A 12,165-nucleotide genomic window follows, 5' to 3' on the forward strand; every position below is an offset into this window, starting at 1 on the left:
CAGTCTCTCCAGTTCTACCTACTGCTGCATTTGGCATGCAAAGGCAGGACAAAACAGGGTGTTGGCAAAGGTAGAAGTTCAACAGGAAATGATAGCCTCTCTAGAGAGCAGAACAAGCAGCCCCTAGAAACAAGGCACTGGTCATCCACAACAGCAAATATGATGCTATAGAGCACACCTGCATTCAGTGGATGCAAAACCTCTTCCCATGCAGGAACACAAAAGCCCTCCAAATCCTTTCCCTACTGGTTCTGTTTTGTTCAGGAAGCTCATCCATCTCTTAGCAGACAAAACATAAACCTAGATCTCTATTTACATACAATCACAAGTTTACCATTAGGACTAATACCTTAATGCATACCACCTCCTCCCTCCCCCCACCCCAGTGTAATTGCCAAAAGAAAACAGTGAGCATAATTTGCTCTCCTATGTAACTACACATGCATAAAGCATATTCTCCTACATGAGGACTGCCTCATGTAGGAGAATATGCTTTATGCATGTGTAGTTACATAGGAGAGCAAATTATGCTCACTGTTTTCTGAAAGCATATGTTGTTGCTTTTAAATGGAGATGTACTCATATCATGTGAAGGGTAATGTAAAAAAATATTATTGCTGTAGTTGTGCTTTGCTTCCTGACCAAATTTGCTTAAATTGTGACACATCACTGACAAGATTTCCCTCCACTCCTCTAGGGATATATATTCAGTATCTTGGGAACACACTGCCATAAGCAATGGTTCTTCTCAATATCCATATACAAGGATATATCCCACAGTTTTCACTATCTGGATTTGTTCCCAGAATAATTTCAAGAAATTTCTAGGCCTTTCTATACAAGTAAACTTTTCTAAAATACTCTTTGGGAATAAACTCTAGAAGCAGGTGGGTCGTGAACACTGGAGCCCAGCAAGAAACAAATTATTAGCAAAGTCAGCATTTGCACACTTGTTCTTCCTTAGGACTTTTTGTTTAAAATTAATGACTTGTTGGTAAAATAATGACATCATCCATTTTGGCCTTCTGAGCAGTCTCTTAGGCATATCTGTGGTATCCAACTATGTTTGCCCAACACCTTCATTCTTTACCTTCATGATGTTTCCAGAGTTTGTGCTGCCAATATAATGCTCTGCCTTATTTGATTATATAGAGAATTAATTTCACATCACCTTCCTGTCCACGTGAGAACACCAAAATGATTCTTGATTAAAATTGTGTCACATCCTTTTTTTCTGGAAAAAGCAACTGCCCTCAGGGATGCAGTGAGTGGGCTATTGGAGAAAATTAAGTGGCAAAACAGAGAAATCAGTGATCTATTGAAAGACTTATTAATTCCTGTTCCCATGGGAACTGTGGCGTGCTTTGCTTGACATTGCAAAAGATTGATAGGTGTGAATTATACTCTCCTGGAGGTGAATACCAAAGCATATTAAAAAGCAGTACCATTTCAATTGGATTTCCCATGTCCTACCCACTGAATCAAATTTTCTTCCATTTCACGTATAACATTAATCAAAACATTTTGACACTAAAAACAAGGATGAAAAATATTAACAGGAAACTGGAGTGGCCAATATTTGGAGAATTGATTCTTCATTCTTAAGTATTTCTAAAAGACTGTGACAATAAGTGACTTTTAAAAGTATTTCATACATTAAAATAGAATATTTATTTACTTCATTTGACTTAAACTTATTCTGTAACTACAGTAAATTTATATTTACATCTGATGTAACTATGGATCAAAATTTACATGGAAATATTTGCTTGAACATAATTGCTCTTGCAAGCATTCTCTCCCACTAATAGCCAAACTTTAATCTCAATCTATCCTGACAAACCACTGATGTACTGCTAAACAACTTGGCAGGCAGGAAAAGCAATATTTCAACAATTCTTCAATTTATTGTTGTCTCAGCACAAAAAAATCCATACTTACTTTATGAAAAATATTACCAATCTCTAGGGTGTATAAAACAAATTTGTTTTAATGCAGCAGTTTTGGCTCATATTAAAAGCATGTGGAGATTAATTTCTTTTTTTCTTTTTTGAAGGTAAAATGCATTAACTCTGCCAACACTTACAGAAAAAGTTCTAATGCTCTTAAGCAATCCATAAAAACCCCCAGGCCACAAAGTTCTCTTTTAGTGACAATGCAGGTATCACATGAAACTCTAAACATCTAATAATTAACATTTATGTACTAGATTCTTTTTTGCAAGCTTTAAGGTGTAATCAAGAAATTTAATTTCTACTTCCATTCTAAAAAGTCCTTTTCATAAACCGACACTATTTTTAGGATACAATCATCCAGTTTGATCTGATATTAGAAGCAAAGTGTCAATAAATACATGCATTTTTATACTGTTTTGTAAATGAATATTGAATAGAATACTGCCACCTTTTGGCTATGATCTGGCCTTAAAAATGCAACCTCTTTGTAAAATTTCTAAAAACAGTAGACATATAATAATTGTTCTGAAGAAATCAGTCTGTCAACAGGCTAATGTTATGCTTATCATTAACATACTGATGTAAGAATAAAACTTTTCATACTGAACTGCATAGTATTATCCTATTATTTCAGGATAATGAGCAAGCACTTTCACAAGGGCTTTTGTCTTTGGCAGAAAAGATGCATCCATAGCTTTGACAGCAAGTTAATGGAATTACTACTTTACAATCACAGCAATTCTTCTAGTGCTTAGAGTTAAATAATAATACTTCAGTGCAATTAATACACTCAACTTCATAAATATTGAATCACAGACCAATTCTCAGAAAATTCTTGCTAATGAATTGAGTCTAATCATAACCTATAAGCATTTAAAAATGCTTATATGATGACAGGTTAAAGGCCTGTAAGTATTTCAGTAACCTCCAAAAAAAGGACTCTAAAGTATTCCACCACGAACAAGATGCTACTATAACATGCAGTGAAGAAGAATTGGGATTTGGGGTTAATCCCTAGCAAATGTTTCAAGTCATTGCAGAGAGATCCTCCCAACTGTGAGCTAATCAGGTTTCAATTTAATTCATTTATGCTGAATAAATTAAATAAGAGGATTTGAGCCATCTTTAGGGAAGAGTTTGCTGATTAAAATAATAAGGAAAATAATACTCCCTTTTTTTGTTTCAGTATTTGTTTTATCAGTTGGGGTGTCTGGTTTCCAAGCTGCACAGCTATCACTTCTCTACAAGCTACTTTAAATCAGATCCTATAAACCTACATGCTTACTATGAATTCAGTTACTCTCCAGTTTTGCAGTCAGAAAAAATAACTAGTAACTTGATGAAAAATACAAAATCCCCACTAGACTGTTCTAATTAAAAGACGAACCATATCCAACTCCCTGTAAAATGCCAATGTCATAGTCAAGTGGAAAAGAATTTTCATTTGTAAGCATTTTTATAGCATTATGCTTTAAAGAACACATTAAACAGCAATAACCACTAATTATTTTGCTACTGTAAAGGTAGCGTTCTTGTATCCATTTTCCTACTATTGTAAATACTTTGTATGTCAAATCTTTGTTAAATCCTATCAGAGTTAAGTAGCAGAAATTCACTAGACTGGAAGCTTAATTTCCACCAACAACTATAAACACTTGAAACTATCCTGACAACATTTTGGATTTTCAAGATATCATTCACATTTAGAGAAGAACAAACAGCAAGATTCCTACACTTTTAGCAGTAGTTTCCTCTTTTAAAACAATCCTATGTCATATACGTGCATTTTTCCAAGGACTGGCTATTGGCATAGGAAATTTTTACACAGAGACCTAAACTGTGCAAGCTCAGTTGAAACTTTTTATACAGCAAATTTGTTCTTCAGAATTAAGTAAGTGTACAAACAATTTGCTTTAGACACTTTCTTCCCTATTTATCCTATTTCAAACTTTTTTTTACTAAGATAATCTGAAGAGGACAACTAGGAATATTTACAAAATGCCTGGTTTTTGGAAACAAAATTTAAAGCAGCATTTAACTTTGACAAATAGCCCTCACTAACCTTTAAAAATTTGCCTGTAGGGATAAAATGACAAATGACTCTCACAATGGGACTTATTAGACTTTTAGAATATTGCTCTAACAGGGCCCTTCAGGAAATACTGTTTCAGATTATATCAGCACTTCCATTTTTCAGGGCCTAATAACTCAGTTTGAAAAATATAACCAACCAAAAAAAGTGAAACAAAACCACACACAAACTACCCCTGGGGGATGAAACTTAACACATGACGTCATGAATGAACCTTGCTTCAAAATTTAAAACATATAAGTTTCACAATATCCTGTGCCTGTATGTAGCTCATGATGCTCATGATACTTCAGAAATAAGAATATTGCAAAAGATTAGCATAGAAAATGGAAATGTTTTCAGTACTTTGGGAGGGGAAGAAAAATTTGACCTCTTTAAATGTCTTAAGGTGATTTAACATAGTGGTGAAAATGCTCTGCTGCTGCTAGCAGTATTAGCTGTTACACTTATGTTCTGGTCCAAATATTGTATCTGTTTCAGATCCTTTAAAACCACTGAAGTCAACAGACAAATCCCACTGCCTTCAACAAGTTTGGATGCAACTCCTTATAAACTCCTATAATTTATATCATGCCACAGACAACCTGTCTATGGGATATACCAGACATTTAGAAATACCAGTCTTTTTAGGCAAGGAGGGTGTAATTATTATCTAAGACATCACAGTCTGTTGACTGAAAGCAGTAATACATATTGTAGAGATCAATATTTGTATCAGAAGTTCAACAGTGAGAAAGTCAGCTTCCCCTTCACCATCCTGGCTGAGGCTGCATTCAGAGCGGGGATTCTGAGCAAGTTCACAGAGGCAATCACAGCACTAGGGAGTACCTATTGTCAGATAGAAGAGAAGCCCACAGCCACAGGGTGATCAGTTGACAGAAGTCCCTAAACAATTTCTCCTTCCACTGCATTTTCCTGAAGCAGCCATGTTTTTCACATATCTGCTAAAAAACCTAAGTGGTGGACTTAGTAGAGGGATGTTAATAATAAGTTAGTATCTTTATTTCAGATACTCCTTTAGTAGTAACAATTGCATCTTCCTTTTTAAATCTATTCTTTCATTATAAAAACTTTCAAGGTGTTCTTAAAACTATATTCACTGAGAGTTCAAACTGTCAAGGTCATACAGTACGATTGATAGTGAGAATAGAAAAGCTGGAAAATGTAAGGAAGCCTGTCTCTCAAACACCTTAACATGGAGCTGGCAACAAATTCACAAATGGTGCCTCGAAAAAGAATTGAAATACAGGAAGATAAAATCCAAACCAAACTTTGCCTGGTCTTTGCTTTCTGTATGTTACACCCTTCCGATAGGAACACCAATATGTGTTCTGCTTCGAAAGCACTGAGTTCACCTCACATTTTGTAAGGCAGCAATATCTTTAGTATGGCACTTTCTTAACCCTTTGAATATGTCCAGACTGGTCTACAAGCTTTGTGGCGATTCTTGGTCCCAACCTTCTAAATATCCAGACCCCATAAATAAACCTGGATTTCCTACCAAAAGAAAGAAGTACACTTACACATCCTTCTGATATGGAAAAAAGATGACAGGATGCATACACAGTACAGAGCTCTTCACGAGCATAGAGAATTTGTTTTCTTTTCTGCCCATGAGCTACTCACCGATCTTTAATACTTTAACTCATGTCTTGATATATGACTTGTTCCAGCAAATATTTTAGTTGCTGTTTCTCTTATTCATTTTTATCCCTATTTGGATCTGCTGTGCCATCTCCCACATTGTACCCCACTAAAATTGTCTTTAGCATATTTCTTTGAGTAGTCTTTGTGTAATTTATTATCTCCATATGATCGTCTAGTAATATTCTTACACAACTTTATCTCATGTATCAATCATCCATTCTATGTATTGTCCCACAATTATCACAATGAATGTAGGCTACTGCAGCTGTGGAAGAACAATGCCTTCAAAGACAACTCTCAAACAAAAGGAGAGAAATGAACATCTTCACCACAACCCCCGCCCCCGTGAGAAATTGTGCTTTCCACTGTCTTAGACTCATTACTGACTGGAGGCCCCTACAACAATTAAGTACTCCAAGAGAACAGAGTGAGGTCAGATCTCTTCCTCTTTTCCTGGTCCTGCCACCAAGCTATTGTGCTAGCTCTCAGTAAGTCTTTATCATCTCCCTGCTTCAATTTTCCTCCTCAACAAATGCGCCTAAAATGTTATCCCTCCTGGAGAAGTTAATTTGAGATGAGTACAGGGAACACTGTAAGACTGGAATGTTTTTCTTGTGGTTAGCATGGTGACGCAGTCCACTTCCCATGGACAAAGGCCGAGAACAGGCAGGGCTTCTTTTTGTATTTTCTGGCATTTTTGATGCATTACTGTTGCAGTAAAAAAAAGTAACCAATAGCAAGCAGGTGATAAATCTGTCTATACCTGTGTGAATATCTGAAACTGAATTTTATACATTCAGGAAGACTGCTAGTTTCCACTGGCAACCTGTACAGTCTGGATATAAATTTTGATAACATTGTGACTGAACAGCAGCACATCCAAACTCCTCCAATTAATACAGAGACAGAACTCCCAATTAGGAGGCTGATCATGCATTGTGCTTCTATACAGACTACTTGAGAAAATGGGAGACTAGGGGCCTCAAATAAGGTTTTCCTGGAGAAAAAAAAAAAAAAAAGACACGGCTTTGGAGAAAAAAAAAAGAGGCCTGGAAAGAAGGCAGTGAAAATGTCAGCTGAAGGAAAGATCTCAGAGGTCAGAGGGTATGTGTGGAAACAACTGCCAGGGGGTGCTCAGGGACTTTGGGCTGTAATGGTTGAGGCCAGTAGCCACCAGCAGTGGCACACAAAGATCCAACATGGCTTTGGCTTCAGCATTCCTGGGCCAGCCGTTACCTCCCTGCTGGGAAGGGAAGCCAAGACCTACTAAATATAATGCTGGGGTAAGCAAGTCCATGTGAGAAAATCTAATAGAGTGAAACTGCTAATCTTGCTGGTTCTTGAATGAACCTAAGTAAACAGATCCTGTATGGGCTGTTGGTTCCTTTGCCCTGCCCATGATCATTACAGGGTAGTATTCTGCAGCCTGTAACAGAGTCCCATCCTTTCTGAACAAATGCTGTCTGACATTGATGCACAAGGCTGTGGATGTATTAGACTACTGTGAATACAGCTTTTTTGTAGGATTTGCTATGGTGGCTGTGATCATTACCATGACCTCATGAAGACAGGTACAGTAAGGTACAACCATTATCCACGCGTGAAATATACTGCCTGTATTTATACAGCATGCTCATCTGACATCTCCAGATTGCCCTGTAAGCCATTTTATAAGCCCAGTGCTCCCACAGCAAAGGCACCTAGTACTACCTGAAAGTACTCACCACCACCCCTTTCCAAGCTATTCACTTCTGTGAAACTACTACAGGCAGGGAGGATGAGGCTTGGCAGCCCCCATCCTGCCCTACAGCAGATTTGGAGAATGGACATGGGGCTGCTATCTCTGACACCCCATCTTCCATGCTACCAGACAGCCTAGACTCCAATTAATTGAGAAGGCTGACAGCAGACAATAATCCTGAGAAATTACAAAGTATTCCTTCAGTAAATGCAGGTAAATATGCAGCTGCCATGAAACATAAAGATTGGCTCTGATTTTAATTGTAAGCTCTTCCTAAGTTACCTGAAATGAATGTCCATACCATATACTCACAGTACCACATCTGTCCTGTCCACTCGCCTGGACAACAACCCTAAATCTCTCTTCTCTCAAAATCCAGCTCTGCTGCATGAGAACTCTACCCCATGCAGATGAAATTACTTATTTGACAACCTCAGCTGAGATGTAGGGTGAGCTGTTTTTAAAAAAAAATTAAAATTGTACCTAGAAAAGTAATAAGTAGAAGAGATACAGCTCCCTTTCACCTTTTTCTGATTCTGAACTCTTTTCTGATGTGAATTTTTGGCCAGGTCCACAACCTGATTACAGAGCTAGGGATTTTGAACCTAAAAAAGACAGAGCATGTATGAAAGCATTATACATCTCTCTTTCCCTGTTCCTCCCGCTAAACTCCTTAGATGGTTTACTTGAGCATTAATTTACTGTGGGATTGATCTACCTATTTATGTTCCTTAGCAGGGCTTCTAAGAAAGTTGTGTTGTGCTTATGTTAAGAGCTGTGGACATCTGGGTCAGAGCTGACCAGATCCTAATGAACCTAGAGGGCAAGCAGCGGTTAAATTTGGGTATTACTTTTGCTCAGGTACTTTAGAATCTTGTACTTAGGAGCCAAATTTAGGGTTGCCAATGTTACACATTTGCAGCCCTTATTAGAGCAATATAGTATCCTTAAGTGTGATAATTACTGAAAGGAAGATGACCAATAACACATAAATAAAATAAAAACTAATGCAGTAGTAAATAAAGCAGTAATAAAAAGTTTACAATTTAATAAAAGATGAAAACATAATGAAAATTAATTCCACAGAAACTGGTACTGCAGGACCTACCTCACATACATGAATGTGACAAAAAATTACCCTCCCTTACTCAGAGAAAGCTCAGAGAATATCTTACATTTCATGAAATGTACCACTTGATACATAAAGCTTAAAGTTTACAACTGTTTTACCAAAGTCCTCATGAAAAAAAAAATCAATCCTCTCAATTTTCTATGAATTAAAAAGTTTTTAAAAAGATTTTAAAATATGGAAACTTGGAGGTAAATGTTTTAAGCTAAGATAGTTTCAACCTCCATTTTCATTTAAACAATAAAAAGGGAAGCAAATAAATCCAAAGGCAGAAACTATCTGAAACAGAAGTCACGAAACTCATGCCTATAACCAGATTTATATCAACTTCAGATGGCTTTCAAATGATTGTTTCAAAAAGTCTACTGATGTACATATCATCTTCAACTCAGACTTGCATGTGCAATCATTCCATGACTGCTTAATATTTCATGATTGAATCTAAACTGATCTAACAGTCAAGGATAGAAAAAGAATATACAGTAAGCACTGCTTACTGTTCATTAGCATGTGCAGTCCTTTTCACATACAAAGTTATCAGGACCCAAGGGAATGGACTGAAGTTGTGTCAAGAAAGGTTTAGCCTGGATATTAGAAGAAGGTTCTTCATCCAGAGGGTAGTTGGGCACCACCAACCACAGGTTCCCCAGGAAAGTGGTCACAGCACCAGCCTGCCAGAGTTCAAGCAGCATTTGGACAATACTCTCAGGCACATGGTATGACTCTTGGGTATGCTCCTGTGCAGGGTCAGGAGTTGGACTTGATGATCCTTGAAGGCCCCTTCCAACTCAGCTTTTTCTGTGATTCTGTGAAAATATTCACTACAAGTTGTTGCACATTCATTTTATTGAAGCTGTTTTGCAATAGCCTATTATTTTTCCCAAATGTCCTTGGGGATACAACATTTAAAGATATTTCCCACTGGGAAATTTCCCATTTTCCCCTCCTTTTTATTTCCCTTTCCTTCTTTTTTTTTAAATAAAATAAAAGAGGGAACAATTTCCAGGTACTTAATGCATGACCTATTGTACCTCTAATGTATAAAGCTATTTTGAAAAAACATTTGAACATGGTTATTTTGAAAAGCCTCATTTTTTGCTCTGATGTCCAGCTCAAGTATACTTGAACTCCAATGGTTTTTCTTCAAATCTCTCTCCTGTGAGCAGCTTGGGATTGGAAAGCAAAGCTGGTTTCTTTCATGCTCATCCATCATCACCAATATTAAAGATCTGAGACTAAATTATGCCCTTCCTCATTGATTCCAATACTCTGGGCTAAAAAGCTTTACTTACAATTTCCTTTGCCTTGTTTTGTATATTTAAAGTACACTATGTCATACTTACAGAGCCAAATTCATTTATTCCTTAGCAATCCAGCTAAGCTCACTGAAGTATTCTGTAATTCCCAGGCATAGTTCTGCCTTAAAACACGCATTTAAAGTCTCTGTTGAAAGCACAGAATTGGACAAGCTGGTAACACTTGAGATGCATGTATTATTTTCAAATAAAATTATACTTCCTTCTATCTTTTCTTGTTACCACAGTGAACATAATGAAAATTGTACCAAAGGGTGGAAAGGAAGGAACTATTCCTGTGTAAAAGGTTCCCCTCTCCATTCCTTTCATATTACTATAATCTCTAAAAAAATTAGGGTAATAGACCAAGAACGAGCCCATATTATATGGTTTTCTTAACAATTATCATTTTAACCCTATCATATGTTAGTATATTAATGCCTGATGTAACCTTTAAGAAGATATTAGTCAGCAGAGACATCTGCATTTGTAGGAGATTCACCTCTTAAAACTTTTATTCCAACCAGTATCTTGGAAGTATAAGCCATGAAAAAGGGAATACTTTTCCTTACAAGTGTAGCGTAAACATAAACCCCCTTTCCCTACAAAATAACTATCTTTTCACTTTGTCTTGTTCTTCCCAATCACCTTTGTGGTGGAAAAGGGAAAGTATTTTATTTACCTGTTTTACAAAAACCGAAGTTTGGTTGGAATCTTGACAGAAAATATATGAGAACTGATTGACTGGATTCACTAGATTCAAATCATCGTTGAATCTTGCAACACACTATCTTCATAAATTATTTGGAGTATTTTATAAGAGAAATAGTTTCAAAAAGACAGAAAACATTGCATTGGAAGTTAGGATAGAGCCTAACATACTCTAGAGCCCATTGGTAAAGTACCATCTGGTAAGCATTTCTGCCCTTGGCTTTTTAATATGTTCACAGTTTCAGGTGAGGAAAACCTGCTTATCCTAGTTCCACTAGGAAAATGCAGAGTAACTCCACTAATTTAATTATAATTACATTAGATAAGTTCTTCAATCTTCTTAAGCCAGAAAAAAAAATGTATCAAATAATTACAAAGTTATAATTTTGTACAGAATCACAGAATGAATCAGCTTTGAAAAGACCTCCAAGATCGAGTCCAACCTATGACTAAACACCACGATGTCAACTAGACCATGGCACTGAGTGCTACATCCAGTCTTTTCATAAACACCTCCAGGGACAGTGATCACCACCTCCCTAGGCAGCCCATTCCAGTGACTAGCCACCCCTTCTGTGAGGAAATTATTTCTAATGTTCAACCTAGACCTCCCCAGGCACAGCTTAAGACTGTGTCCTCTTGTCCTGTCCCTTGTGGCTGCACCCTCCTTTCAGGGAGTTGTAGAGAATAAGGTCCTGCCAGCTCTCTCAGCCTCTCCTCATGGCACTTGTATTGCAAATCCTTGCCCATCTCCACTGCCCTTCTCTGCACCCACTCCAGCACCTCAATGTCCTTCCTGAACTGAGGGGCCCAGAGCTGGACACAGCAGCAAGGTGTGGCCTCAGTGCTGAGTACAGGGGGACAATCCCTGCCTGCTCCTGCTGGCCACACTGCTGCTGATACAGGCCAGGTGTCACTGGGGTTCTTGGCCACCTGGGCACACACTGGCTCATGTTCAGCTGCTGTCCACCAGCCTCCTGGGGTCGTTTTCCACTGGACCACATTCCACTACTTGCATTTTGGACTCTTGTGCTTCATAAGTTTCTTTTTTTGCAAATAGCTTAAATAGCCCATCAACATAATCATAGTTTTTATGATGATTCAACTGAATTATGAGATACCCTCTTTGAGAATTTGAATTCTATCCAGAAAGAGTTGACAGCACTGAATTCCTCTAGATGATACGTTCTTGATTTTAGAAATATTTCTGTTTTAAGCAGTGTAAATATTTATGGAATGCAGGATTTAAAAATTGTTTTCAGATACAAAGTAAAAAGAAAAAAGATAGAAATATAATTTCTGAATTACAAATGCCAAAAAAAAAAAAAAAAAGGAAAGAAAAAGCCCAAAACAAGTTACATAAGGTTTGAATCATATCAAAGGATGTGGAAGAAGTTAATAGATTCAATTTCCCTTTGATAATGTGAGACAGAAAAATACTTTACTATGATTTCCTAGTGATTATTTACTTCTAGCAATTCAAAGAATGTTGGATTTCACTGTCACGTTAACAATAAGAAAAACAACAACCAATTATGTAAACAGAATCCTTCAGATAAAATTTCCTCACTATTTAGAAATTATGAAATCAAGAC

The sequence above is a fragment of the Cyanistes caeruleus genome, chromosome 1 (genome assembly GCF_971803275.1).
Source record: "Cyanistes caeruleus chromosome 1, bCyaCae1.hap1.1, whole genome shotgun sequence".
Taxonomy (NCBI): Eukaryota; Metazoa; Chordata; class Aves; order Passeriformes; family Paridae; genus Cyanistes; species Cyanistes caeruleus.